Source organism: Ambystoma mexicanum, chromosome 9 (genome assembly GCF_040938575.1).
Source record: "Ambystoma mexicanum isolate Mex_15411 chromosome 9, UKY_AmexF1_1, whole genome shotgun sequence".
Classification (NCBI taxonomy): Eukaryota; Metazoa; Chordata; class Amphibia; order Caudata; family Ambystomatidae; genus Ambystoma; species Ambystoma mexicanum.
In genome coordinates, this window is record NC_090931.1 from 154215610 (window position 1) to 154241943 (window position 26334).

Consider the following 26334-nt stretch of genomic DNA (forward strand, 5'->3'; position numbering starts at 1 on the left):
GGTGATTCTGCTAGTAATTCTTTCAGCCAGAGGAGGTGGAGCTGTTAAGGCATTTGGACGTGAGGGAGAGTGTTTTCAGGAGGATCCTGTCACTAATCTTGAGCCAGCGGACGTCTCTCCTGAAACTGGATATGTGCTCTCTATTGGGGATGTTTAAAGCTGCTCTAAGAGCATTATTTTGGAGCCTTTGCAGTTTGACAGCAATATATTTATATTTATTGGAGCCTGCATATAGGGCATTACAGTAATCCAATTTGGATAATATAAGTGCATTGGCCAGTGTGATGCAACTTGTTTCAGAGAGAAACGGTCTGCAAGCTCGGAACAGTTTACAGGTGTAAGCTGTTGAGGATGCTAATGAGTTAACTTGCTTCTTGAGGGAAAGTGATGAGTCAAGGTAGAAACCTAACGTTTTCACTACGGCATCACTTCAATAATATTGTTGTCAATTTTGAAGTAAGCATAGCTGAGGTTGAGTTTTTTAGTAGCCGTGTCTGAACCTAAGATCAGGAGCCCCGTTTTGTCGTCATTCAGGCAGAGGCCATGGGAGGCCATCCATGGCTGAATGAGGAGGTAGATCTTATTTACCAAGGCCGTGTCCTCCAGAAGTTGCCCGAGAGGGTAATGAGGATCTCAGTGTCATCTGCATAGTTAGTGTAGGTGACACACAGTCTGTCCAACTTGTCCAACAGGGGCTTGGTAAAAATGTTATTCAGGGTGGGAGACACACGAACTCTGAGGTACCCCAAATGAGACTTGTATGGGATCAGCAGCAGCAGAAGGGGAGAAGACTCATTGTCCGGTTGGCTAGGAAGGACTGGATCCAGGTTATGGCATCACTTGAAAAATGTGCAGCCAAACTGAGGTGGTTGCATAACTGCATGATCCACCAGGTCAAAGGCTGCAGCTAGGTCAAGGAGGAGTAGCAGAGCTGTTTTCCCATTGTCCTTCAACACGTCAATTTGGGTCTTAAGGTCAATTAAGGCTGTTTCCGTGCCATGGAGAGGGCGGAAGCCAGACTGGCGTGAGCCGAGTAAGTGATTGGCTTCTAAGAAGTCCTGTATTTGTAAGTAAGCTACTCTATCAATTTTTCTTTGAGAAGTGAGAGTACCCAGGATTCTTTGAGGTTATTATGGACAAGGTTCTGCTTGAAGGATGCATTGATAAGCTTAGAGATGAAGGGAGCCACGTCTCTGGCAGCATCTTTTATTATTTGGGCTGGGCAGATATCTCCTTTTCAATTTGGAGGGTTTTAGTGAAAGTATGATTTTTTTCAGTCTCAATGATGGACATTCTCTTAAAGCTAAAGGGTAAAATGGGGCCATCTGTTGTGGCAATAGGGGGAGGTTGCTGCTCAGAAGTGATTAGAGATGCTTCCTGGTTAGCTATTTTGATTTGAAGCGAGGAGACTTTGTTTGAGAGTGCGTTTTGTAAGCTAGTGCACCAGTGTTTATCCTTGGGTGTGTTGTCAACCTGGGGTATAGGTGATTCCATTTCCGGAAGAATGGAGAATAGTTCCTTAGTATCTGATTTAGCCTTGGATATTCTGTCATTAATGGTGTTCTTTTTTGCACTCATTATTTAGTTCTTCTAAAGTTTAGATAGATTAGTGAGTTTGTCCTTATTCTCATTGGTTGGCGAGTGATGCCACATTGACTGAAGCTTTCTTTTTTCCAGTCTAAGCTCTTTGAGTTGGGGTGTGAACCAAGTGTTGATATGTGATTTCTGTTTGCCTTTCCGGTTTTTGACCAGTGCCGTGGCATCCAGAGCCTTGGTCATAGCCTCGTTGAAGACCTCTACTAGAGTGGTAGGGTCTGAGTTGCTATCTGTATTATTGACAGGGTGGAGCAGTGGGAGTATTTATGTCCTCTCTGATGTCTTTTTTACTTCTTCTTGTGAGCGGCGGTGCCATAATCATGGTGTTATGGGGGGTGAGGTCTAGCGTGGCAGTGAAGGTTATTAAGAAGTGATCGGAACAGAATTGCGGGATAGTAACGGTGATGTTGATATTGCAAGTCAGCAATCCAATCTAGGGTACGTCCTTTGGAGTGGGTAGGTGCCATGACTTTTTGTGTTAGTCCTTCAGAAAGGCAGCAATTGATTGGGCGTGTTTGTCGCTAATGTCACTGAATCCCAAATTGAAATCTACCAGTAAGAGGATTTGCGCTGGATTTGTAGTGTGGTTGGCTAGGAGACCAGTTATGTCACCCTCAAAGGAGCCTACAGGTCCTGGTGGTCTATATACCAGGTGGATGGTAAGTGTGTGGTTCTTAGAGAGGGGGAGTTTGACTGAGTATCTCACAAGATTGACAGGATGGGGGTGTAGCTAATCTGAGGGACAGATTTGTTTTGGATATGATGGCTAATCCCCCGCCTCTGGCATTATGTCTATCTGCTCTAAGAATTTGGTAGCCCTCTGGTACAGTTATCATGAGGGCAGGTCCTGCAACCTCATGCAGCCAGGTGATGGCTAGAAAGTCTAGGTTTTCATTCACTGGGGTGTCGGCAATATCAGAGGCATGAGCTATCAGAGACCTGGCGTTGATCAGGGACTCTGATAGGGGGAAGGTCCTTTTGGTATTGGTGGAGAGTGGGTGAGTTGTTATGGGTGGTTGGTCTGTGCGAGGATTATTTGTCACAGTATCTAGGTGTGCACATGCAGGATTAGTAGATCTTTTGTGTTGTGCACATTTAGAGGAGGGGTCTGAAGGAGAGGCTGTGTTACATGTCGGACACCTACTGGTATAGGTGGTTTTGGTATCATAGAGACAAGGCAGTCTGGATCTCAGTCTCTGATTTCTGTCCTTGGCAGGGCATGTCATTGAGGACAGGGCCATTATATTGATGAGGCCTGCAATAAGTAAGACGGTCAGTAACCCTTGGGCTTTGCTCATGGTCATGAGTATGGCTGGGCGAGTCAAGTTTGGTGAATACGTGATACTGGTGGAGCTGGTTTCAGGATGGTTAGTTAGCTGGGTGCCAGTAACGCGAGGCGATGGACTAATCACCTTGAGTGTAGTCTGGTAACAATTACATAAATGGTTGAGAACGGAGTTTAGTTTAGTTTATTATTTGATAATGCGCACCAAACACAGGGTTGGTTACATACAGTAAATGCATACATGTTTTTAACAGTAATTACAGTGAAAATGTACATCGGATCACACAGGGGGAGGGGAAGGTCTATATTACAATTTTCAGTAGAGAACAGGTTTCAGAGTATTTACATGCATAAATCCAAGGTAGAGACCGGGGACCAGTTTAGTGGGTGTCATTAGTCTGGAGCCAGCTTTTCACTTTATATCTAAATCTAGAGTATGGCTGATCATCTCTTAAAGCAGATGGAAGTGCGTTCCAGGCCTGGGCAGCTCTAACGGGGAAGCTCGCACCGCCTGATTTTGTGAGTCTAAATCTAGGGATTTCTAGCAGAGGGTGGCTGGAGGCTCTAGTGTGGTGGCTGAAGGTTTTTCTAGTCAGTCTAGCTGCTATATATGGTGGCACTGAATTGTTGAGTCCTTTGTGGGTGATGGATAGCGTCTTGAGGAGGATTCTATCACTAATTTTTAACCAGTGGTTATCCTTCCTAATATTAGTAATATGCTCTCTGCGGGGTAGGTCTAGGGCTGCTCTGAGAGCATTGTTCTGCAGAATTTGCATTTTATTTATGATGGTTTTATTGGCACCTGCGTACTAAGGCCTTGGCTAGTGTGATGCAGTTACGTTTTGGAGAGGTAAGGTCTACAGGCCCTGATTAATTTGCAGGTGTAGGTTGTAGAAAAAGACAGGGAGTTGACTTGTTTTTTGAGGGATAGAGTAGAATCAAGGTAGAAGCCAAGGGTTTTAACCTTGGTTACCACCTTGATTACGTTACCGTCTATATTAAAGGCCGAATAGCTAGGGCTAAGTTTTTTTAGGCTAGAGTCGGAACCCAGGATCAGTATCTCTGTTTTGTCATCATTCAGGCAGAGGCCATGGGAGGCCATCCATGCCTGAATGATGAGGTAAACATGGTTTACTAGGACTGAGGCTGCAACAAAGTTGCCAGAAAGTGGTATAAGGATCTGCGTGTCATCCGCGTAATTGGTGTAGGTTACCCCCAGTCTGTCAAGTTTGTCGAAGAGTGGCTTAGTAAAGATATTGTACATTGTAGGAGAGACACATGAACCTTGTGGAACACCACAGGTGATTTGTATTGGGTCCGCTGAGGCTAAGGGGGAGAAGACTCATCGTACGGTTGACTAGGAAGGACTGTACCCAGGCTATAGATTCACTTGAGAAATGGGCGGTAGATGCTTACATAATACTGCATGGTCAACCAGGTTGAAGGCCGCCGATAAGTCAAGGAGGAGGAGCAGAGCTATTTTACCTTGGTCCTTCAGCTCGATCAGTGTCTTGAGGTCAATTAAGGCTGTTTCAGTACTGTGTAGTGGCCTGAATCCAGATTGGCGTGATCCTAGTAGTTGGGTTGTCTCCAGGTATTTTTGGATCTGGAGGTAGGCTACTCTGTCAATGATTTTAAGAAGGAACGGGACCGTGGTGATAGGCCTATAGTTTAAGTTGAGAAGATATTCAGAATCAGTTGCTATCTGGCAAGGGCATGTACAGATTATACAGATTGTAGGAACTAGAATGAAAAAATACATTGAGTAGATACTAGCCTTGATTATGCAATGGTGACTAATCTAGAGAATGGAAGTGGGTGAGCACATACAGTATCCGCTAGTAACAAGTGCCAAAGGCAAGTTTTGGGTCACATTAGCGTGAGACAAGGGTCAGTTATTAGTGTGCATATTCGAACAGGATCAGTTAGCCTTGTAGAATTATAGAGAAATACTCGGAGCAAATTCAAAGAGGTTTGTGTCAATTTCATAATCATAATAAGCATGAAGGTTCACGTGCACTCAGTAGTATGTGGGTATGTAACAAAGGACATTCAAGTTATAGACAAATACTCGGAGCACATTCGAAGAATCTTGTGTCAATTACATAATCATAATAAACATGAAGGTTCACGTGCACTCGGGAGTACGTGGGCTATGTAACAAAGGACATTCAATGTTGGTAATGCAACGGCTAGTACGTTATAGCAGGCATACGAAAGTACATGTAGAAGTTATTTAAATCACAAGCGGAGTCGGAGCGTTAGGCAGCATATTGAGCGAGAAAGTGCATGCAAGGTGGCGATATACAGTTTGTAAAATGCATGTTTAGAGTGGCTTAGATGCATGCATTGGTCTAGTCGTCTGTCCACGATTGTACAGTGTCAACTTGTTTGAATATTGGCCAACGGTCTCTCGTGGCCTTGAATTTGGGTTAAAAGGAGTGTGTTCGTAGGACCAAAGCATCTGACAATGATGGGCTGCCGTAGTACCACTGGAGGACTTCTGCTGCAAACAACACTGGCTGAGGCCAACACCAACACTGCGCATATCACCTTTCAATTCCACTAGGAGGCCGGAACCAGAAGCCATCCTCCCTTGTACTGGTGGGACTAACCAGTATGAAGCCCTGCTCTACATCATTCCTAAATTCAGAAGTGTCCACAGGTCTAACTGGCCTGCACTCGTCTGGGAATGAACTGCACTACTGCTTGGGCACCTCTAGCCTTGAGCTGAAAACACTGTAGTAAGTTTCTGCTCCGATAGGATCTCGCCTGCTCCCATCAATCCTCACGAGGGACCCAAGTTGATCCACATTGTTCTAAAGGCCTATCAACCATGTCTGGGGTCGCCGCATTGCACGTGCCAAACAGAGCGCAACCTTAAGCCAGAGCCAAGAGCGCAACCTTAAGCCAGAGCCAAGAGCGCAACCTTAAGCCAGAGCCAAGAGCGCAACCTTAAGCCAGAGCCAAGAGCGCAACCTTAAGCCAGAGCCAAGAGCGCAACCTTAAGCCAGAGCCAAGAGCGCAACCTTAAGCCAGAGCCAAGAGCGCAACCTTAAGCCAGAGCCAAGAGCGCAACCTTAAGCCAGAGCCAAGAGCGCAACCTTAAGCCAGAGCCAAGAGCGCAACCTTAAGCCAGAGCAAAGAGCACAACCTTAAGGGACAGCAAAGGAAGACAGCAACCCATCTGAAATGGTCCCAACACATAGGTGGTGGTGGCAGCCCACGACGACCATGAGGAGCAGATTAGGCCAAGTATACGCCCTCCACCCCCCACTCCCCCAAAACAAGCTTCCAGGGGGTGGCAGCAGCATCAAAGCGGCAATCGCAGGCATTAAAAAGTAAGATGCAGCAGTAAAAATGGGGGAAGCAGCTGTAAAATACCCAGGACAATGCTCCAAGATGGGATGGCAGGCCCAAGCATACAAGGAGGACCAGAGGGAGGATGAGAAAGGACCAAGAAACGAGTACAGCAGCTGAAAACCCAGACGGAAGCAAAGCCCATGGGTGCAGGGACCAGCAAGTATGGCCAGATTTCGTTTTAAAAATGCAGCAGCTGCCCAATGGCGAGAAAGCATCCAGCAGGTAAGTAAACGGTCTTACCTTCTAAGAACCCAATGGAATTCAGGGCACGAACAGGGTCTCCCCTATATACAGCAACAATGAAAGAAGCTAACCTATGGTAGCCTACCAAATGTTGGTAAGGAAATGAACGTCTCCCACCCCACTAGGCGCTTTAGAGTGAGGTGAATCCCATAGATACACTTAAGATGTACCAGGGGTCAAGGGGGCGTGCTAAGAAACCCCGCACAAACACAATATTATAGGACATAGATATATATAGACCTAGGGTGCGCATATAAGCGCCATCTTTTTGCAGTAATGGTAGAAACAGTCGGCATGCATGGCCGCACAGGAAAAAACAGGCCCAACGAAGAAACCTGAACAGGCCCAAGCATTGATGGTAGAGGGACCCGCACTTCCAACTCCTCTAGAAACTGCTCTTTGTTCCATAAATGCTGCAAATATTTGTTATCCCAAGAAGGAATGTACCCTGCAAGGCACCTCACCATGCACATCTATCACAACCAGGACAAAAGCAGACCTCCAACGCCTACGCAGCCCACCAGGAGAAGTGACACCCACAACTGCCACAGCTCAAGGCCCCTAAATTCCGCGATAGTAGGTGACCCCAGACCACCAACCATAAACCCAGTGGTCATAAAAGATCTAAAACAACATGGCCATTCCACCTCATTTCATAGTGACACTTTGTAATATAAGGTACAGGAAGGAATATCCAAAGCGAGGGAAGAAACCTTGGGTGTGGATAGTATGATATGGAATGAGAGAAAAATGTGTGGGTCATCATGATCTTAAGCCTCCCCCTTTGTAAGTCTGTTAGACAAAACTGTATGCAGTAACCCTGTGGGAGACTACACCAGTCTTGTCCTCTTGGTATTAGGTAACCGGTATAGGTCTGTACTACACAAGTTGGTAAAGATCTGTACTACACAAGTTGGGAGAGTGACTGAGCAGCCAGACTTATCTTAAGAGGGGTACATATGAGCTGTAAAGCTGTAGCATTGAAATCCACAAACAAGTATCCAAATAACACTTACACTCAAGGTTTTCTAGTAAAATAATTATGTATTTATTGAACAGTCAGTTTTAAATAAGCCTTCTTTAAAAAGGGCAATATGCAACAATGTAAATACGGTTTCAGAATCAAGTCAATCAAGTAGATACTCTTTATAGATGCTTCATACACACTTCCTACACCCCGAGGTGACTTCCCTAGCTAGGATAGTATCAGCGTTTATATATCACTTTTTGAACTGGATAGATTCTGAGGTTGGTAAAACCGGAAAGGTTATAGGAAGAAAAAGGTTAACATGTTCTCAGAGCATGTGTGTTCTTTTTAAATCCCCCAATGAAGACTAGATTAAACCTTTCCCAGCAATACTAGTTGAAAACCAATGTACCACCTATGAGGGACAGTTAGAACCAAAGTCAATGGGTTAGAAGAATCTGCAGGGAGTCAGGACAGCCAAAGTCAATTTGAACAATGTCTGTGGAGCTGGGGCACTTCTTAGATAGCACAAAAGTCTTGCACAAAGTTAGAGTTTGTAGAAAAATCTCTGTTGGGCCACAAGCTGTTAGGCTTGTGAAAGTCCGAGCTGAGATCAACGCTTCAAAAAGCAGCTACTGCAACTCTCAAGTGAGATAATGCAAGCGACAGACAAAAGAGGTAAGTATATCCGGGGTTCCTAGGCCTCAGTCATGGGGACAAGAGGGAGGTCAGCTGAAGGACTCCTGCACTGCAGTTCAAAGTTGAGCGACAACTACGGGCTCTTTTCAATTCAGTGGCACTTTGCGGTTTCAGCTACCGGCAAATAGCACCACTGCGGATCTTGGACACTTCATGGGCTTCCTTCACTCCCCGAGTCCAGCACTCTGGTGAGGTGACTCTAGCTTGGTTGTCCTGCTTCGGGAGGGTCTTCAGGATCTTTGGTCCGGCTTAAAGACGATGCATTCGACTACAGATTTCTTGGCCCCTGGCACTCAGTTCCATCAACAGCAAAAAAGTACAGCCAGTTGGGGGAAGGTATTCCAGCAAAGTTCATCTTGGTGTTATAGTTGGTCCCACTAACCCAAGCGAAGAAGTTGTCCTCTCCAGAGCTTCTCTAGTTGATTCAGAAAAGCAGTTTCAGCACAGCAGCAGGGCTTCAACAGGCACTTCAACGGTCCAGGAGGATGCAGCAGGCTACTCTTCACGATTCCTTCGTCGGATGTTTTGTCCAGTGGTCGACTCTCCCTTCAGTCCTAGAAGCGTCACCTATTATGCAGGTTTCTCTCATTCATGTACAGCATAGCTGTCACTCACAGCAGGGTGGCTGTCCTGCAAGGACAATCAGCACTGGTTGCATTTAGATAACCAAGGAGACTAAAGACAGGGAGTTTCAGGCACCTCCCTTGCTTCCTGCCCTGCCAGACACACTGGAGCCAGAGCCGGGTTTCAGCACTGAAGCCCACCTAAGGCAAAAAAAAGGGGTTAAACCTGGTTTGGAGCACAGTAAAACCCAAGAAAGACCTCACAAGCAAGAAATGGTGAAAAGAGAAGACCGGGCCTTTTTGACAAAATCGGCACCCATGTGTGCACTACAGCAGCTGAGGATTTAGCCTGCGGTAGAAAAGCACAATGGTAGGAAAATTACACCACTGCCACCAGCCACTTAAAGTAGTGAGGGTAACAAAAATGTTACATGAGTAGGTAGGAAAATGGTCTACTGAGTAAGCCCCCCAGCACTCCAAGTAAGATGGTGCGTGCTGGACCTACAAAGAAGAAAGGTACGCAAAGAAAATTTCACTTTACTATTCTTGGGAACAGTAGTTCACCCAAGAAAAGGTAGTTAAACCTTATAAGAAATCCAAAGGACTTCTCTGTGTCACTGCACCGAAGATACTGGGTGTAACCATAAAAAAGTTAGATGCCTATGGACTTGGTCAGACTCCAGAAACAAAGAAAACAGCTAATCGAAATCAGAGCAAAAATACGAGAGAGTGAGAAAAAGCTCTCACTTACTCCAGGATAAAAATGACAAGTCCTAAAATCCAGCAAAAGAGTTGGGGGTCTCTAAGGTTGAAGGGAATTAGCATAGAAATGGAAATTCTATGTCAAGACCGGAGGCTCACATTATGCTTCTGTTTCTTTTTTTAATCTAAAGAGAAAAGGCTCAGCAGCAAATATTTTATGCACTTGGCTTAGGATATAGTGTACACATAACAAGAAGCAAAAATATCCAATAGAAAAACATTAAACATGAGTGGAAGAAATTAGTCCATATAAAAGGTCACTAGAAGAAAAAAACTCAATTTCCAAGGAGGCTTGGCACTAGTCCATAATGTGTTACAGCATGTGACCGTAATCCTCCAATAGGTGTCCAGCTGTCCCTCCAAATAGTAGCAGTATGTAACTTCCCCTTTCTTTGCTGCTTACAGCAAGAGATAAGTACATTTAATTCCTTTATTACCTTTTACTATGATTGATCAGCAAGCTTTATTTTACACGCTGTTATTTTAATAGCAACGTTGTTAGCTCATAACGTTACATTACTCTTTGTTAACTGTTTTTTAATTTGCATAGGTCCGTCTTTGTTTTTGCTGTCTCCAACGCCAGCTGTTCTTCGCTGGCGTCGGTGAACGTTATCAAAATTTGGTGCCTCACACTTAGCGAGAAGCTCCATTATTATTTTTTTCTCAATTCCCTCTGCGCCGAACACTCACGCGCGCCTCAGATTGGGCTCTGTGAAGCTCGGTTAGGCCGCGCATAGCTTTTTCCTTCAACCGCAGTGACACACGCAGCCGCAAGGGGGAGCCCCCGTATTCCTGGTCCTGTCCTGTACGTCGCTCACGCAACGTATTTACGTTCTTTAACGGATTTTACAAGCGCAAGCATTTACTTCAAACAATTCCGTTATTTTTTCCCTGATTTAGAGAAGAAAATCAAACAAAGAAAGAAAATAAAGGAGACATCCTTTTCTAAGAAGCTGCAGTGGGTTGGAAAGAAGGCAGGACTGATTGCCCACAGAGAAAAATCATCTTGCAGGGGTCTCATCCTCAGTCTGGCCTCTGCCACCAGAAAAATGCAGGATGCCATGAGGCTGAGCAACCTTAAGAATTCAAAACGCGGGAGACGATGGGCACGTTGAAACTTGTCCACCATCTGCACAATGTGATGAGCCCTCACACTGGGAGGCAAGCACTTCCCCAAGGATGTGTCCAACATAGCCCCTATGTACTGGAGCTGTTGGGAAGGTGTCAGTTGCGACTTCTTGAAATTGAGGAAGGGGCCCAGCCTGTGGAGGGAGCGGCAGGTGAGACCGAGGTGAGCCAATGCTTGCTCTGGAGAGCACGCACGGATCAGCCAGTCGTCCAGGTAGGGGTAGACGTGAATCCCCCCCCCCCCTCGCCTGAGATATGCTGCTACCACCACCACTAGCTTGGTGAAGACCCTCAGGGCGGAGGTCAATCCGAATGTCAGGACCTTAAACTGAAAGTGCGAGTCGCCAGCCGCAAACCTCAGTTACTTTCATGTGCTGATTCATGCCAAGCACAGAAAGTAAGCATCCTGTAGGTACAGAGACACCAACCAATCCTGAAGTTGAAGGGCCTGGAGGACTTGAGAAAGAGTAACCATCTTGAACTTGTCCTTCCTGAGAAGTTTGTTCAACCAACGCAAGTCCAGGATGGGTCTCAATCCCCAGTTCGATATCGCCTTTCTCCAGGTGGGTCAAGATATTCGGCACAAGGAGCGGATCTGGAAGCTTCAAAGAGAGTTTCCCCAGTGGATTGTTGTGAGGCCGCTTTAGGAAGGGAAGGCAGTAGCCATGGGCTATTGTATCCAGAACCCACGCATCTGAAGGAATGGCTTGCCACTCCAGTTGCTGAGACAGCCTGCCCCCAACCGGCGAACCATGGGACATGGCCTCATGACTGTTTTGGAGCAGTGTCTGAAGGCAAAGAGGCAGCTGCCTGAGCGGATTTGCAACTCTATTTCTCCGACCACCAGAGTTACTTTTTCGCTGACCCCTTTGACTGGCGGCCCCCCTCGTTCTACCAAAGGAGTAGTAACGAAAATAACCTCCCCTCCACTGTTGTCCCCCAAGATGAAAAGGCGGAGGTTGACGCACAGCTGAGCTTGAAGATTTTGCTGCAGCTTTCGAGGTCTGCAACCTCTCAAGGCTCTCGTCAGCCTTGTTGCCAAACAAATGCCCCCATCAAAGGGCATGTTCAAAAGACGGGCTTGCACATCCTGGGCAAAAACAGATTTCCGCAACCACGCAAACCTGTGAATAATGGCGCTCGCAGCCATGGACCGGCTAACACTGTCGGCCGTATCCAAACCCGACTGAAGGGATTCGCACATGGCATCCTTGCCATCTTGCACGAGAGCAAGTAACCCATCCCTTTCTTCCCCCCTCAGGAATATGCTCAGCCGCTAGAGAAACACAGTTCCACAGAGTGTGAAAACCTTGCTAAGGTACAAGTGGGCTGAATTCAATGCTGTACTCCCCACAGAAAATACTTTTGAAGCCCAGCCGGCGAAGTGTTTATCGTCCCTATCAGGAGGGATAGTAGGGTACGCCGCCTGCCTCGAGGTGGCCGTAGCCGCCTGAACCACCGAACACTCGGCAGTGGGGTGAGTGGATAAACAGCTGGGCTCGCTAATGGAAGAGCAGTACTTCTTTGTCAAAGAATTATTACCAGCCGAAAGAGATTCCGGTGACTGCCAAGCAGCCGCCACCCTTTTCTGTAAAGCGAGATGAAAAGGTAACACCGGGTCAGAAGACGGACCTTGGTCTAAGATGTCCGTAAAAGCATCTTGTACAAAATCTTCAGGAGGACTGGACCAGCCCAGATACTCCGTGACCCTAGCCATGAGCCCCTGTATGACGACTCTGCATGATCCCCAGGCTCAGGCCTGCCAAATTCCACTTCCGGAGAAGTGTCCAACCCACTGGCATCATGGAGAGTTTGCCTTAACTCCTCCAATTGACTGTCTCCAGAAAAGACAGGAGCCACAGAGTCCTCAAAATCAGACCTTTCCTTCCTCCTCATATATGTCATACAGAGGGAGGTGAAAACCTGGTCTGGGGACACAAGAAGGCCAGGAGTCCACTCCTGGCCTCACAGACTTAGCAGTAGCTTCCTTTGGAAGATCCACCAGATCAGGGTACTCCAATGGTAAATTATGGGCAAAAATCCCCAAAGGAGTCGAGGGTTTGGAAGGCTTCGACGCCGAGAGCGGCAAAGGCTTTGGTCGACGTCGACAACGGTGACGATGGCACTGATGGCTGACAAGAAGGCAGAGCCTGAATGTCCGAGTCAGACAGACAGGGCGCCAACCGAGTCGACGCAGGCTTTGGGTCCTTAGCAGGTTGCAGTGGTCTCACTGCGGACGAGGACCGAGACATGAAAGCACATCTCTTGCAACTATCCGAAGCCTTGTCCGAACGGGACCTCAAAGGTTCCCTATGTGAGACACGTCGCGGACCCGAGCCAGAAGGCATGCGAGTCGCAGTACGAGAGATCCCTGCCGGCTTCATCAGAAGGCGCGACCGGAACCATGCCCTGCGATTGAAAAATCGCGAACATCTGCTCCATAAAGGCAGCCCATTCCTCCGGAGTCGAGGACTTCTTCGGGCATGCCACTTTCCTCACGGCTCCATCCTCCGAGGAGGACGAGGAAGACAACCGGTGACGGCGCTTCCGAGAATGCTGCGACAAGGAAGAAGAATGGCGGGAATCACTCCAGGACCGAGAACCCCGGGGCTTCCTCCCGACGCGGAGAGTCACCCCTCGAATCGTTGGTGGACACCCCTTTGGATTTCGATTTCCGGGACTTACTGGGCTTAGAACTCCTACCTACCTGAAGCTTCCCCTTATGCTCCCGCAAGGGCTTGGCAGTCAGGGACTGGCATTTAGAACAGTCGTCGGTGTCGTGACTCTCGCCCAAGCACCACAAACAAATGCGATGCGGGTCGGTGATCGACATTTTAGACTTGCAGTCCCGGCAAGTCTTGAAGCCAGACCGTGGAGTCGGAGGCATCGAAGGCAAAGACATCACTATGATGAAACACACGAGGCGAGCCGAATTCTCGAAGCAAACACGTTTGCAAAAAAAACAGAACTGAGGCTACGGGCGCCGTGCGTCCTATTTATAACATTCAGTGACGTCGCCCTCGACGGAGGCCTTAGAGGGACATCGACCCAACGCCATCGACGCAGGACGCCCTCTGCCGAAAAAGTTTGCGAAGAGCACAGCTGTGGACGTTACATGTCAAAGATGTGGAATACGTTGGAGGACACAATCCATTCGAAACACTCCACATGTCGGGAGATTCGCAGGCTTCTTCAGAGGAATAACATCTCCCTCTGGGAGCTGGCGAGAGTGATAGGTCTACTATCCTCTTCCATTCAAGCGATATTTGCCGGCCCACTCCACTACCGGGAGTTGCAGAGACTGAAAGGTCAGCACTTGAGGCGCAGCCTTTCATACTCTCAACATCCGACGCTCTCGCCTCAGGCAAGGACGGAACTCATCGGTTGGCTCACACACATGGAAGCAATTCTACCTGAAACCGGAAGAGCAACCCGCATCTATAGTGGTGAGTAAGCGTTAAACAAGCATAATGTGAGCCTCCGGTCTTGACATAGAATAAAGATTTTGAATAATAACATATAAGAAAGTCTTTATTCTATTAAAGACACAGAGGCGAGCATTATCCCGCCCGACTAGAGAAATAGTGGCACTTGATACGCTAGAGTGCAGTTCAATATCATTTACATTGGCTGAATTCGCCATGCTACAAGCTATGTGAATTTGTATGATAACGTAATGATTTCTCTCCCACCCTTGCAAGAGGTATAGGGTTACCATTACGTCAGTAACCCAAATTGTTCTCTCTCTTCCTTCGACTAGGGCAGCAGACAAGCCCACCAGATCTCCGGATCTGCGCTGGTTTTTTCCCTGCAGGACGTCCGCAACTTACTGTTTCATGCTGGGTTTTTTTCTGGGTTGCCAAGTTTGCAGCCTTGAAATAGGAAGTTGCATACTGCTAGTTACTATTTGTAGGGACAGCTAGACACCTTTTGGAGGATTACTATCACATGTGCTGTGAAACATTATGGACTAGTGCCAAGCCTCCTGGGAAATGGAGTTTTTTTCTTCCAGTGACCTTTATATGGACTAATTTCTTCAACTAATGTTTAATGTTTTTCTATTTGATATTTTTGCACCTTGTTATGTATACACTATACCCTAAACCAAGTGCATAAAATACTTGCTGCTAAACCTTTTCTCTTTAGATTAATAAAAGAAATAGAAGCATAATGCTCGCCTCTGTGTCTTTAATAGAATTAAGACTTTCTTACAAGTTATATGCGAAAACCTTTATTATCCCTAACAGTCCTAGAGCTTCCCAGGTGCCTGCCATAATAATAGAATAGCATTGTCTTACAATAGTAACTAATGAGGAATGTGACCTTCATACCCTGGGGACAATGAGCCCAGCTGACCCCACGTGATGGAAGACGGACGGATGGGGCTGGGACCAAGAGCAGCTCGCATCCCCTATGGAGCAGGCCGCACCTGTATAGGGTCTCGCCAACCAGACATGCAGGTTTTTACTATATACTGTGATGTCATTAGTGACTATGTGTTTCCTTATAACCTTCTGCTTGTAGTACTTTTCACCATAACGTTTTCGAGCAACAGAGTTCTTTGCTGACCAACCTATTTTTATGTGATTAAAACTTGTTGTCCTTGCAAGCATCTCGTGGCCTTTCTTCCCTAGCAGTTCATATTTTTTCTGGCGTGGGAGTGCCTTCATTATCACACCATGGGATTTAAAAATTTAAAACCAAGGTTTTGGTGGCCGTTGAGATGGATTTCTAAAATTTGGCCTGGTGGACAGATTTTAAGAGGACACCCTAGTTATAGTGAACAGGGGACTCTGGGAGCTTAACAAAGCCCAATCAAGGTAACCGTGGTGAGTGTTTAAGGCCAAGTCTCAGGGGAGGCGAGTGGGATCAGGGGTCCACCATGAGTCCATGTTAGGTAAGAGTTTCATATTTATGATAAATCTTCCTGAACTGTGTCAACCCCAGAACTTTTTGTTTGGATTTGTTAATTACTTTACCTTGTCCCTAGGTGAGTGGGAATATTTTACGCTTTTTTATGGGTGACCTATTTAGGTCTCTCCATACTGTATGGTTGGAGTTATAGTTACTTCTGGACTTAGGCTGGGTTGCCCCTTTGGGCTCCCCGGTTAATTTCTCGTTCATGTACCTGGGTGAACTACTGTTCCCAAGAAGTAAAGAAGGATTTTCATCCCCTATGCATTGTGTGTAAATGAGCCAGCACACTAGACCTTATCTTTAGTGCTGAGGGTGATGCAATGTATCTCCTTTATTAGAGGGTCTGGGTTGGCTCTAGAATTGGAACCTGCCCTTGCTGAGCGCCACTTCTATTTGGGTTGGAAGAATGTTCTGTTGTAGCAAGATCACAGGAGTGGGTTGGGGTTTAGCCTGGACCCCAATTTGGTGCGTAGGAGAAGTGGGTTTGCTCCTGGTTATCTTGCTTCAAATTTCTGAACACTGTTCAAAACACTGTGCTGGCATTTGTGCGCTAGCTCGGTCAGCCGACACGTGTTTCGACCCGGAGGGTCTTTCTCAAGGCATGTAAACAATGCTGCGAGCCCCAAGTGGGGGGGAAGCAACCCGGCACAAGATTTCACTCGTATACAGGGCCCAACAAGAGCCAAGACTGCCCTAAGGACAGCCACTACAAACACGACCAGGACCCCACTTGGGGCTCGCAGCATTCTTTAACATGCCTTGAGAAAGACCCTGCGGGTCGAAACACGTGTCGGCTGACCGAGCTAGCGCACAAATGCCAGAACAGTGTTCTAGACACTCACCATTGTATTGAGAAGAACCACTCCAAATACCATTAATAAAAGCGAACCTGTATCGCACTAACTACCGTGTTAGAAGGATTATTTACCCCGAAATTTGAAGCAAGATAACAAGGAGCAAACCCACTTCTCCTATCTCCTTTATTACTTAGCTGGGATCACTGTTGTTACAATTGCAAGTTTACCTGAAGGGCTGGTGGCAGTGGTTTTACCTCATGACTTTTAGTCATTTTACTCGTAGGCTGTTGATGCAGCCTCAGCAATGGACAGAAGGGTCACAATTTTTCTAAAATGGTGGGCTCCTTTTTTCGCCATTTCTCGTGTGCTTGTAGTTCCTGAGCTCTTCCCCTGCCATTCAAGGTGGAAACAACCTCAGTTGATGTTTTGTCTTCGGCGGGAATCATTTGTATTCCCTGCACAGGCTCCAGAGTGTCAGAGGGCAGGAAGCGAGAGGAGTCCAAAACTCTAAACCCTTGGTCTTTCACCTTGCCTGAAAGGAACCAACTCCAGGTGGTGGGCTGGCTGTCCTGAATGGACAGCCAGAAGGAGAAATTACTAACTGGCATGATCTTTCTATTGATTCCTCTCCTGCAGATTCCTAATTTCCTCATCTTGAAAGATATCCATCACGCTTTATTAATGTTGCTTTCATCTATACTATTTGACCCCGTTATTGTGATGACACATTGTGTGTAATCCGCTTAATTGGCGAATGAAATGCCCTTCTGTTCTAAAAGATTTTTTAAAAAGCCCCATAAAGATGTTATAAAGAGATGCAGAAACACATGCCCGCTGGGGCACCCCATTCATTGTGCGGCAAGGTCAGACAATAGGGAGATATCCTATAACCTGGTGATCAGGATGGAGTGATCCACCAGGTCAAAGGCCGCAGAAAGATCCACAAGTATCAAAACCTGGCCAATATCCATAGATTCTAACTTAGATTTCAAGGCAAGGAGAGCAGTCTCGGTCCTGTGATTTTGTCTAAACCCGTATTGAAACTTCTGGGAGCTGCTGAGGTGTGAGGATTTCTGATTGTAGGCCACACTATCCAGGATCTTTAGAAGAAAAAGTGTATTAGTGATTCGTCTGTAGTTTGTTGGTGTTAAAGGGCAAAGCTCTGGCTTCTTTAGAAGGGGGTAATGCATGCTTTCTTTAAGTCCTCCAGGACATAGTTTGGTGCAAATTAAGTGTTAACAAATTTAGTGAAAGCCGGAATTGGCAAAGAGGAACACTCTTTGATAAATCATATAGGAGCAGGGATCACCCCTGCATCTAGTAGCTTTTAGCTGCATGATGACCCTAGCAAGCTCTAATTCAGAGATGGGTGAGAAATGAAACACCTGCTGAGCACCAGATTCGGCTGATATCACAACATGCTCTGGCTCAGGATCTTTGTTTAGAATTAGTTTTTTTGCCTCAATACCTTCTTTAATTCTTTCTAGTTTACCCATCATAGCTGCCTGGATATCGGCACACCATGCTTCATCTTTAAGCAGTGGTTCATTATTAGGTCCTTTTGGAGATTCTCGCTCTTTTACGATATTAAATAGTTCCTTGCTATAAGAGCTAGATTATGATTCTATCTTTAAACTACTTTTTTTTGGCCAGCAGAATCGTGGTTTTATAAATCCTTACTGCTTTTTTTTTTATGTTGTCAAACTTGCAATGTTGGATGCTCCAAATACATATGACCGGAATCGTTCCTCAATCCTGACATCTTTGCTGATATTCCTATTTTAGAGTACTTGACGACCACAGATTTAGATCAGGTAGAATTTGTGGACTACTTTGACTTGACCAGTGCAAGAATCTGGATACAATCAGGGGTAATCTTAAACTTAATCTGGCAATCTAGACAGGCTATTTTCGAGCTTGGCTTCACTCCGACATATGAGCCCCTTCAGAAAAAACCTGTTAGATGAAAAACAATATATTCAAACAACTCACTAGTAGTCTAGGCAGACCAGGCAATGCAAGATCATAACTCGCGCCTTGAAACACTTGTGTATAGGTGCGTTACAAATGCCATATCATAACTGACCCAACCTCACAGCACAACCATGATTTCCCTTGTAAATTGGAACACGCGTGGCTCATCTCACTTGTTTAACTCAAGCGCGACCAGTTTATCTGTTTATAACATAATATCGTTACAGGAAACTTGGCTCCGTGAGCAGTCATTATGGAATGGCTATAACGTGGTCCTTCTTCCAGCTAAGTCCAATGGCAAAGGCCGCCCGTCATCTGGATTGTTAGCCATTAAAAAGGGTTTCATGGTTGAGCCCTGGGCTGCGTCTAACGCTTATTTGCAGATGGTAAAAATGACTCATCCTCATGGAGTGCTTGCCTTGATTAATATGTATCGCAATAGCGATATCCGACAAAATGTTTGTCTGAACTTCAGCAACTCCTAGATATGATCTTGCAAAGCCCACAAATTCCAAACACATGAAAATTGAAAATGTTTATCAAAGTCTAAAAATGATTTGCCCTGTCAGATGGTTAAAGGTAATGAACAACCGACAGTTCCTGATGTTGAATGGTGCCTTTGACACCAAAATTCCTCCGAAGAGCACCTGGCAGCGTGGTAAAAGTGCGTCAATTATTGACAGGTTCACCTTTTGACTAACAAAAGCATTTGAAGTTAAAACTCTAACCCACAACTTCTTGACGATGTCTTGGTCACTTGGTCAATCTGAAGTTGGTAAAACAATAGAAAGCTATCCTCTTTTAGTTATTTCCAACAATGCCAGAACGCGTTTCCGGTGGGATATACAATCTCTTACTTCATTGAATAGACCGCTTGACTGCTCGCCTAATAGGTTTGGGTGGGTTGGGGAACACTATACTTCCACTGTGCATCGGTTTAAACAATTATCCAATGCGCCCTCACATACCACCTTTCAAGTCAAACATGCTTTTGATGCAGAAATGCAGTCCCAGAAAGCCGAGCTTCGGCGAGCTAAAAGACAGGCTTGTCTGTTCCCCATCATTGAACAGGCCACTATAACACTTAAGTGTAAATACACTAATTGGCTGCGCTCGCATAGGGCCGCACTTTACCAACAAGATGCAGAACTAATGTTGAAAGCCATGCACTCAAACTTCAGCAGGTGTGTGGTCACTATTAAATGTAGCAGTCCATTCAAGGCAGTTGGCCATTCAAATTAATGGAGTGCTGCAACAGGACTGGGTAACTCACTTCACTAATATGTACCTAAGTCCAGATGGCGAAGTCAAGGGGCCCGCTGTCGAATGCAACAGCTTTGACCATCTTGCTATTGCAGAGGAGAATATTCTCTATTACTTAATGTGTTTCAGCTGTTCTAGGGCCCCAGGCCCAGACAGCTTAACATGTTTATGTTCAAGTCACATCCAGAGCTGTGGGCCAGTAAACTCCAGGTCATCTTTCAGCAAATCTTTAAAAGTAACGTTATTCCAGACTCATGCAGACGCTCAATTATTGTCCCAATTTTCAAGAAGGGCGATCGAGCCTGTCCGCCAAACTACAGGGTGATCGCGCTTCTTGACGCGCCTGGAAAAATGTTTGCTAGGTTCATTCTGAGGGACTTTAATTCGTGGACTACCGATTGTGCCCAGCAGGATCTCTGTCAAAGCGGATTTATTCCCAGTATGGGGACTGCAATTAATCTTCTCAATATCAAATCATGCACATTAACATTCCCATGAAGCAAGCGATTTATTTCGTCTTTGTGGACTTAAGAGTCGCATTTGACTCAATATCTAGAGAGCTACTTTTTATGAAGTTATCATCTGCAGGTTGCCCACTAAACCTTATTAATTTGATTAGAGCCTTGTACTGTAATAAGAAAGTGCAGGTGAGAGTTGACCTGAGAGGCTCTTTGACTCCAGACATTGACACACGAAGAGGGCTGAGGGCAGGGATGTTTCCTTGCCTCTGCCCTCTTCAACTTTTTCATCTCGGACATATAGGAGGTATTCAAGGACGTCGTTTCAGACGCTCCCAGGTTGGCAAACAGGTCCATTCCAGCTTTGTTATATGCAGACGATTTAGTCCTCATGTCTAAAACACCTCAAGGGATACAACGTCTGCTGAATGCGTGGACACTTATGTCCAGGAGAATTTTCTGACTATCAACTTAGACAAGACGAAAACCATGGTGCGTGGACAATCCAAATGGCAAACCGTAAGCAAAAAAGCCAAATGGTTACTCCGAAATACAATTCTGGAAACTGTTCCACAATATGTCTATTTGGGTGTGACTACTGCAGAACACGGCGACGAGAGAGTTTAGGACAAGCTTTGAGACAAAATTGGCTATGTCTATGTTCTAGGCTGCCCTTATTCAGAATTAGTACAGAAAATTCTATACGCAGAAAGTCACACCAAACCTTTTGTACGGGGCAGAAACTAAGGAAATTGCTCCCGATTCCTGGTGGAATGGACTTGAGGCCAAATTTTGGAAGCGACTTCTGAAACTTCCAGGATGTGTTCCGATTTCCTAGATCAGGTACAAACCTGGCTTGATACCTTTACATGCGAGATATTCATGGGCTTTAGTAGATTTATTTCGGAAAAGTATATTATATGCTAATTCTCCATTGTTAATTGGGACTTGTCAGCGCACATGCGAGAGGCGAATGATCCGTTTGTACGGAAATGGAGAACCACTGTCGAGAAAACTTTAGATGACATAATATCTTTAGAAGTCCCAACTCAAAATCCCTCTACGGCCAAAACAAAGATCTTCCAACTTGATTGGAGACGTACACAAGCTAAATGTCAAGAATATCAAGACTTCTCACAACCTTTTGGCATTAAAGCATTCAGCAGTTTGGAACAATATTCACAGAAGTCTCCATCTCTGCACCACAGATCTGACTTCATGCGCCTAAAGTTTGATCTGTGGCCCACAAGGGAAGTTTTGGACAGTCACAAATTGATATCTAATAAACAGAACATTTGTCAATTTTGTAGTATGGCTAACACTAAAGAAACACTACATCATTTGATTGTCGAATGTGAAGCTCTTGTGATGTTGAGAATCAAATTCCTAAAGCCAGCGGTCAAACAGTTTAGTGGGATCTCCCCAGAATATTTCTGGCAGATCATCTTCTGTGGTCATATGTCGTCATATCGATTTGGAGTTATTGGATTTCTACATTATTATACATATACATATAAATATAGACAATGGCGATTACATGTGCAATCTCTATATTACTTAGTTTTGAGCTGCAAGGCATGCATAGTCGCACTAGAGGAAGTGTTATTAACATCCTATACATGTTTAGTCGCTACTCGTGCCCAAATGGCTTATTGGTTGCATAGACATGTTTTGAATATTAAATGAAAGTTAGCGTCCTGATGATATTGGAAACCTTAGGTTAGTAGGAATTTTAAAATGAGTCGTCTTTGCTTGTTTGGGCTTGTTTGGGATCGTACATGAAGTCTTTATTTCTTTTAATTAAGTTTTTATTATACTACTTTTTATCTACTTGATGGCTTAGCACTGAGTTTTACATGGTTATTTCTTTTTTCATTTCATGTTATTTTAAGAAATCGAATTTCAGAGTTGATTAATTCAGCCATGTCAATAAAAATATAAAAAAAATATCCCTTTTTTTCTTCAGACTTCATTTCTTTACTTTGAGATCTAAAAGATCTGTGTTGCGCTTTTGTCCCCCATGACAGCATTCTTTCTTTAAAAGGCATAAGTGCATCTGCATTTCCTTGAAGGATTCAAAAAACAAACTTGTCATTTCTTGCAGTATTTCCGAATTGAGGACCTTTGAGGTTAAGGTGGTGTCCAATGGTTTTAGGTTCTCTGATGTTCATTTCGTACTAGCATAGAGACCTTATTATCGCTTGTTTTCCCTGTGAAGCATTCATTATTCGTCTGAAAATAAATGCATGAATGATCAGACCAGGGGCATGCCAGGATTTTGATGTCTGAAATGTTATTATGAGAGGCCATCCAGTCCAGGGTGCATCCCTTTTTATGCGTGGGGGCTCTAACTGATTGAAGAAATCCTCAAGTGTCCAATGCGACCACCAGGGTCCTCAACGTAATGTCCAGGTTGCTACCTAGCCAGAGATTAAAGTCACCTAGTAATAACATGTTTGTGTTAGGTTTAAGCCAAGGTAAAACACAGTTGCTTGACTGATCGGGGAATTTGAGAGTCCTGCAGCGGGTGCTCTAAATATCAATTGGAGGTTGAGGGTCATTTCAGCACCAATACCTATTTTTACCAATATTAGTTAGGAGCCTGGTATATCTTCAACCTTGACCTCCCATATTTTTAAGTCTGAATTGAAAATCAGTGCTTCTCCACCCCCTCTGCCCTCTCGTCTATCCTATCGCAGAATGCAGTATCTTTCTGGTATGGCCAATCCTAGAGCGGGACGAGCTGACTCGTGGCTGCACGTTTCAGTGAGTGCGCATGTCTATGTTGCGCTCTTCAATATGTGTAGCTACTTCCAGGGCATGCTTAAGAAGCCACCTGGTGTTCAGCAGCATCATTTTCAATATACAGGTGGGTTGAATGGCTATCCCTCCAATGTTATTTCCAGTTGTGTCCAATATGGACACCCCCCACCCCCCGTGTTGCGTGTGGTACCCCCTACCTCCCCCTCTGGCCCCCCGTTATGCATGTGTTGCGCCCCCACCCCCTCTTGCCCCCCCTTGTGATGCGTGTGGTGCACCCACTCCCCCCTTGCCCCCGTGATGGTTGTGGTGGCCCCAAACCCTCTTGCCCCCCGTAATGCGTGTGGTGGCCCCAAACCCTCTTGCCCCCCGTACTGCGGGTGGTGGCCCCAGACCCTCTTGCCCCCCGTAATGTGTGTGGTGGCCCCACCTCCCTCTTGCCCCCCGTAATGCATGTGGTGCCCCCACCCCCCCTCTTGCCCCCGTGATGCGTGTGGTGCCCCACGTGATGCATGCGATGATCCCACGCCCCCTTGATGCATGTGATGATCCCCCACCCCCCTTGATGCGTGTGGTGCCCCACGTGATGCATGTGATGATCCCCACCCCCCCTTGATGCGTGTGGTGCCCCCCACCCCTCTTGCCCCACCTTGATGCGTGTGATGCCCACCACCCCCTACTTGCCCCCTTCCTTGCGCGTGTGTGTGCCCCCCCAACCTCTCTTGCCCCCCCCTTGATGCTTCTGGTGCCCCTCACCCCCCACTTGCCTCATGTGATGCGTGTGCTGTCCCCCACCGCCCTCTTGCCCCTCTTAGTGTGTATGCCCCCTACCCCCCTCTTATCCCCCCTTGATGCGCATGGTGCCCCCTACCCCCCTCTTGCCCCCCTTGTTGTGTGTATATACCCCCTTCTTGTGTGTGTGCCCCTTACCCCCTCTTGCACCCGTGATGCTCGTGTATGCCCCACCCCCCTCTTGCTCCGTGATGTGGTGCCCCTCAACCCCCTCTTGACCCCCGTGATGCATGTGGTGCTCCTCAACCCCCTCTTGCCCCATGTGATGCATGTGAGGTCCCCCACCCCACTCTTGCCCCCCTTGATGCGTGTGATGCCCCCACCCCACTCTTGCCCCCCTTGATGTGTGTGTATGCCCCCCTTCTTGCCTGTGCGTGACCCCTCACCCCCTCCTGCCCCCCCTTGATGCGTGTGATGCCCCCCTTCCCCTTCTTGCCCCCCCTTGATGCCTGTGATGCCCCATCCAACCCCACCAATGTGTGTGTATGCCCGTTCTTGCGTGTGCGACCCCCAGCCCCTCATGCCCCTCGTGATGAGTGTGTGTGTGTGTGTGTGTGTGTGTGTGCCCCCTAGCCCCCTCTTGCACCTGTGATGTTTGTGTATGTCCCCATCCCCCTCTTGCTCCCTGTGATGCGTGTTTGCCCCTCAACCCCCCCCTGTCCCCTGTAATACCTTTCTTTGGCCCCACCCCCTCGTGATGTTGCTCTGTGCCCCCGCCTTGATGCGTGTGGTGCCCTCCACTGCCCTCTTGCCCCCCTTGATGTGTTTATGCCCCCCTTGCGTGTGTGCCCCCTCACCGCCCTCTTGCCCCATGTGATGCATGTGATGTCCCCCAACCTCTCTTGCCCCCCCCTTGATGCGTGTGGTGCCCCTACCCCACTCTTGCCCCCTAGATGTGTGTATATGCCCCTCTTCTTGCGTGCGTGCGCTCCCTAGCCCCCTCTTGCACCTGTAATGCTTGTGTATGCCCCCACCCCCTCTTACACCCTGTGATGCGTGTTTGCCCCTCACCCCCCCTTGCCCCCTGTGATAACTTTCTTTGGCCCCACCCCCATCTTGCCCTTCGTGATGTTGCTCTGTGCCCCCCACAAAACCCTCTGGTCCCTTGGTTGTACCTCTGGGGCCCCTCCCACCCTCTGCAGGAGCTGTCTTGATACATCTTTGTTCATCAACACTGTCTTTTGGCCAATACTGGGATTTTGGCTTTTTACTCATGGTGTTTCACCCTTTCTCAACTTTCCTGCTGGACTTACTCTGCATCTCGAACTGGTGGCACTTGAATCATGCTGTGACCTTCCTCATCTAGAATCCTGGTTTGAATTTGATTGTTCTCTTGCATCGTTATGGTTATTTCCAATTCCTGCATTTGTATATCACTCTCCCCTCTGGTCCCCAGTGGAGTCTATGTGCCACCCCCCACCCCCACTCCCCTGCAGTCTTGAGCCGTCTGCCCACTTGTATCCCTCTTCTCTGTCCCCCCCCCTCCCCTTCACTGTATCCTTAGCAGTTATGCTTTCAGACAAGTCTCCTGACCCATATGATAGCTGGTTGTTTGCCTCACCCCCACACTCTCACCCCCCTCATTTGTTTTCTCCTACCTCTCTCCCTCCAGCACTATCTGAAATTTCGTCAGGCCTGGTAAGATAGTTGCTCGTTTTGTTCTTCTCCTCACCACTGTACCCCTACCCCCCACCTCTTGTTAAATTCGGGCACTACCGCAATTGTCGTCAGACATAGTAATGTAGCTGCTTGTCTGTCTCATTCTCCCGCACCCGCCCCCGCCATCATTGTCTATAGCACTTGCGCTGTCTGAAATGTCGTCAGGCTGATTATGATAGTTAATTTTCACATTCTGATTGTATCAAGGACTTGTAAGAATGTCAATGTTTTTCTCCCACGTTCCTTCCCTGTCTTGAAGCGCTTTGAATCACATTGTGTATAGGCACTATAGCGCTATATAAAAAAAATCAATCAAATCCCTTAGCACACTGCTTGTGGTACACTCACAACTATCCACAGTTCATTGCTGTGCTAATGTATGGCTCTGCCCCTACTACCGCGGCCTAGCATTGACTGAGGCTCGCCTTCCCAACCTCTCCACTCTCACTAATTATGGGCCTTGAAAGCAATCTCATATGGTGGATGGGAGATGCGTGATATGTATGGTACAGGGGTGATGGCAATGTTATTGGCGATGCGCGCCGTAGTTGGGAGCACATCAGTGGTGCGTTGAGTTCCATATGATAGAATCGTCTCACGTGGCAGGTTGGTTGCTAAAGGCATCCAACTTCGTTCTTGCAGCGTTAATGGCTTCCAGGACCTCCAGGATCCCCATCATGTTTTGGTTTTATATTTCTATGAAGGGACAGTATGGAATAACGGGGGAAAAAAAATTTACCTCCGTCCATGCCCTTCACGGACCACCACAGAACGCTTGGTGTTCTTACGCCGGCTCTCTCGCACCGGATTTGCAAATTTTAATGGCGCGAGAACTACCATGTTTCTGGGTGTTGTAGTTCGCAATCCTCAGTTGAGTGCAGTAGATATTCGACAAACCCACAAAATAAGAACGGAATTCTAGATAAAAGCCTAGCTGGTAACTTAGGAACCAAGTGTTCTTAATAAAATCTTTTTTTTGCTGCGAAGAACTAAAATCATAATTCCCTCGTATAAAAGGCTAAAATTCAAAACAGTGCAATGGATAAATCTGGTAGAATTAAAAGTGCAAAGAAACGGCTTGTCGCCAATGAGGAACTGTAGGAACTTT

General features: G+C 46.6%; 1 protein-coding gene across 6 annotated transcripts in view; it reads right to left on the reverse strand.

The window, feature by feature from the left end:
* Positions 1-26334, reverse strand: part of ARHGEF12 (Rho guanine nucleotide exchange factor 12) — a 1284704-nt gene that overhangs the window by 390205 nt on the left and 868165 nt on the right. The window lies entirely within an intron of this gene.